The following is a 4,896-nucleotide window of genomic DNA, read 5'->3' on the forward strand; positions in this document are numbered from 1 at the left end:
ATTTTGGGAAAATTAGGAAACCCATAACTCGTGCCAAGGCCACTGTTCGTCGTAACCAAGGATGCTTGGCTCGGAACCTTAGGTATGAGAGGGGAAGGTCAATAATGAGCACCCCCGCCCACCCGATCAAAGATCGGCCTTTACTAACCATGATATGAATTTTATTTTATTTATATGTTCATGTTCTGATTAGTTAATAAATCCTAAAATTTACTATGTGAAGCATACAAGTATAGACTATGCCATTCATTTTGGAGTAATTTGATATCATGCATTTTGAAAGAGTTTTGACGATGTACAACCCAAATAAATTGAGTTTACAAGCATGAAAAATCAACATCATTCCAAATTAAGCGACACAACCTCCATCCACTGGCATTCATAGAGTTATATCACATAAGCAACTAGCCTCATGGTAGAATGCTAGACATAGTAAGAAAAATACACACACACGGGATGCTAAAGCATAAAAACTCACATGTTTGACGTCCCACGAACAAGCTGCAAAACAAAGTTAGTAAAATATGCATGATCTTATATACAAAATCCTAATGCAATTCACTTATGAGATGCAACTAAAGATTCGGCTTCTAAAATATGATATGTGAATCATCTCAAGAACATGAGGTAGCGCACATAATCACATAGGAATTGATTAAATCCACAAATGCAAACTTAGCCGAATCAAGATGCATGAAACATGGATGCAAAGCATAACTATGATGAAAAATAAATATGATGTTTATGTACAAATAAAGAAAGCGAGTAAAAGAACGGGATAGAAAGAAGAGGGGCGGGGAATTATTACAACATTTAAAGAATAATTACAAACCAAATTAGAGAGGGATGAGGAGAATATTACAACAAAATAAAAACCTCACAATACACTCAAAATAAAATAAATAAATAAAATAAAAGCTTTATGTTCTTTAGAACCGCCGGCGGAAATTGGTCAATATTGGGAGATTACGCCATCTTGTTCGGAAGAAGCTAACCGACCGGCCAAATAGGCCGGCCGGCGAACTAGGCCAAGCAAAACCTGTCTTGTTGCAAAACCAAGAAAAGGAACAAACAAAAAAATATGTAGGTGGCTCAACTAACCAGTACCGGTTAGATTAAAAAAGAAAAGAAAAATAAAATAAAAAAAAGTGCAAACTCACAATATAAGCCTAAAGCAATAAAACAAATATAAGATAGAACATGCAAGATTATAACGGAACTAATATGAGACTAATACACGAAAAAAAATAAAAAATAAATATGAGGTAAAACATGCAAGATTACAACAAAACTAATATGAAATTAAAGTATGCGAATAAAAATAAATAAATAAATAATTATGAGCGAAACAAACCACTAGGATTATAACAACACACTATGAAATATAAAGTAAGAAAATAAATATGAGATAAACAAATTACTTGGATTATAACAAAACACAATGAAATAAGAAGCAAGAATATGAATATAAAATATAAGAAAATGAAAGATTAAAAATTCACCTTCCAAAGAAAGATTGAACTTCTTGATTTCCAAACTTCCTCTTGATCACCCTCAAGTGTAGGAAGTGTGTTCTCAAATCCTCAATTCGAAATTATGGAGTTTATGGAGTTTGTGGTATGGAAAGTGGCTAACTCTCAAGTTTTTCTCACTTTCAATCACTAAACATTCTTCCTTATGGTCGAGGCGATTGATCTTTGGCTATATCAGAATTTTTGGAATGATTTTGGTGTATGGAAATGAGGAATTTCAGTAGCTATGGAAGGTATGGGGTGTATATGGAAGATAGAAATATTTTTGGCTAAACAACTCAAATTTTCTCTCTTTTTTCACTCTTTTCTCACTCCTTTCTCTTCAATTTCGTGGTCCTCCTCCTCTCTTACAATATGATCATTCTATATAGGCAATGAGGGAGAGTAAAGGTCAAAAAGAAGGTGGGAGACAAGAATGTGATAGGAGGGCAAATTTTCAAGGTGGTTGCATGGGATACTCCTTTATGGATGCAAACAAAATATCTTTTTGACTATGGAGGATGATTAGGTATAATGGAGGATGAGTGGATGCACTTGAATGGCTCAAAAAATGGGTAAATGGGTTGTCCCAACCGAACCAAAACCAAGAAAAATGGGCTATTGTTGTTTTGGGTCGAATCAACAAAATCTGCTTTTAAGCCCAACTTCAAATGGGCATATCTCCCCCATATGGACTTGGTCTAAGGTGGTTCTTGGGTCCAAATTGAAGCCCCAGAAGTCTACTTTCCAATGGTGGTGGCCTCACATTTAAATTCCAAGTGTACAAAGAGATATGCCTAATTTAGTGAAGGCTGTCTCGGGCTGGATCAACAAAATCTGCTCTTAAGCTCAACTTCAAATGGGCATATCTCCCTTATTTGGACTTGGTCTAAGGTGGTTCTTGGGTCTAAATTGAAGCCCCAGACGTCTACTTTCTAATGGTGGTAGCCTCACATTTAAATTCTAAGTGTACAAACAGAAATGCCTAATTTAGTGAAGACTGCTCATTTCCTTCTTAATGATTTGATACTCATCCTTTTCCTAAACCAGCTTTCTTTCATCCCCTCCTATTTCCTTCAACTCCAAACCTATAAAGAAGATATTTTTAAATATTTTTCAAAAATTTCACCTCCCTTCCATTTATTTCCACTTTGTCCTTACTCGGTTTACTGAAAAGTGCAATATTTTAATCGAAATGGAAGCCTCGGGACATCGTAGAAACATTTAAAAAAAAAACATATTTTGAAAAGAGGGTTTTAAGGTTTAAAATAGTTTGGCCAAAAAAATGGGTGAAGGTTGGGATTAAAACTTAAATTCCATCTTTCTTTCTGAGAATTTTGTGAGAAACACATTCTAATTGTCATCATCGGGTAATCAAAAGAAAGCGCCCGAGTCTTAGGGCCGGTCAAAATGGGGTGTCTACAGTTGCCCCTCTTTGACAGAGCTCAAAGTCATTTCATGACGTGAGTGAATGTCAAAGCCCAAAGACGACCCTTTTGACAAGGCCGTAAGACTTGGGCAAACAAACAAGATGCAATGCAAGTGGTTGAACCCGAAGGTTGCCTACGTATCCTTTTGCAAGGAATCAAACCAGCGTAGTTCAGGGGCAGAATGGAAGTGACATGCTCAAAATGCAGTTTGAAGGTTGGACTTACACGCTTTGCGAAGCCAGTTGTTTGAAAATTCATGATTATGCAATGCAATACCATGCCATGGAGTGATGATAAAGATATGAAGATGACAACAATGAAGAGGCAAGCTTCGTGCAAATGATATGAAATATAACAGGGGATGCATTGCATTAAATGTGCCACAAGATCACATGCAAATGTGTCACGGAGAAAGGGAAGGCTTTAACCATGGAGAACAACAATGGTGTAACCAACAGGCATACCTAACCGTATTTAATACAGAAAGGGGGAAGGTTTTAACCAGAGAAAATGACAATGGTGTAACCAACAGGCATATCTCAGTGTATTTTATACGGAGAGAGGGAAGGTTTTAACCAAGGAGAACAACAATGGTGTAACCAACAGGCGTACCTAACCGTATTTTATACGGAGAGGGGGAAGGTTTTAACCAGAGAAAATGACAATGGTGTAACCAACAGGCGTACCTAACCGTATTTTATACGGAGAGGGGGAAGGTTTTAACCAGAGAAAATGACAATGGTGTAACCAACAGGCGTATCTCAACGTATTTTATACGAAGAGAGGGAAGGTTTTAACCAATGAGAATGACAATGGTGTAACCAACAGGCGTATCTCAACGTATTTTATACGAAGAGGGGGAAGGTTTTAACCAATGAGAATGACAATGGTGTAACCAACAGGCGTACCTAGCCGTATTTTATACGGAGAGGGGGAAGGTTTTAACCAGAGAGAATGACAATGGTGTAACCAACAGGCGTATCTCAACGTATTTTATACGAAGAGAGGGAAGGTTTTAACCAATGAGAATGACAATGGTGTAACCAACAGGCGTACCTAACCGTATTTTATACGGAGAGGGGGAAGGTTTTAACCAAGTAGAAAATGACAATGGTGTAACCAACAGGCGTATCTCAACGTATTTTATATGGAGAGAGGGAAGGTTTTAACCAGAGAATGACAATGGTGTAACCAACAGGCGTACCTAACCGTATTTTATACGGAGAGGGGGAAGGTTTTAACCAAGTAGAATGACAATGGTGTAACCAACAGGCGTACCTAGCCGTATTTTATACGGAGAGGGGGAAGGTTTTAACCAGAGAGAATGACAATGGTGTAACCAACAGGCGTATCTCAACGTATTTTATACGAAGAGAGGGAAGGTTTTAACCAATGAGAATGACAATGGTGTAACCAACAGGCGTATCTCAACGTATTTTATACGAAGAGAGGGAAGGTTTTAACCAATGAGAATGACAATGGTGTAACCAACAGGCGTACCTAACCGTATTTTATACGGAGAGGGGGAAGGTTTTAACCAAGTAGAAAATGACAATGGTGTAACCAACAGGCGTATCTCAACGTATTTTATACGGAGAGAGGGAAGGTTTTAACCAGAGAAAATGACAATGGTGTAACCAACAGGCGTATCTCAACGTATTTTATACAGAGAGAGGGAAGGTTTTAACCATGTAAACGTCACATCCTAACATGTTTCACGTGAAAGGAGTAAAGGTGGATTCGAAATCCAAACGCGTCTCACGCAAGTGGAAGAAGGTATGGTAGAATGACAAGGGGTAACCTCTACATGTAGAAGCCACCGATGCTGCTTTTCTTCCTGATCATATTCACAACTTTCCCTATTCTCCAACGGGGTGACAGACTAGGTTGGTTCAGTATCCAGAATTGAGGCGCATACACGCTACCTCAACCTATGGGGCTGCCATACAGATTTC

At 38.0% G+C, this 4,896-nt stretch overlaps 1 long non-coding RNA gene across 1 annotated transcript; it reads right to left on the minus strand.

The window, feature by feature from the left end:
• Positions 1–690: 690 nt before the first annotated feature.
• On the minus strand, positions 691–3,450 carry LOC145816156 (uncharacterized). The gene is made up of 2 exons (XR_014358592.1): positions 1,503–3,450; positions 691–1,039 (listed from the first exon to the last, which is right to left on the minus strand). It is a non-coding gene; the product is annotated as an uncharacterized LOC145816156 (long non-coding RNA).
• Between the last annotated feature and the right edge of the window lie 1,446 nt (positions 3,451–4,896).

This window comes from Camellia sinensis, unplaced genomic scaffold (assembly GCF_055761805.1).
Source record: "Camellia sinensis isolate YWXY unplaced genomic scaffold, ASM5576180v1 Unanchor3, whole genome shotgun sequence".
Lineage (NCBI taxonomy): Eukaryota > Viridiplantae > Streptophyta > Magnoliopsida > Ericales > Theaceae > Camellia > Camellia sinensis.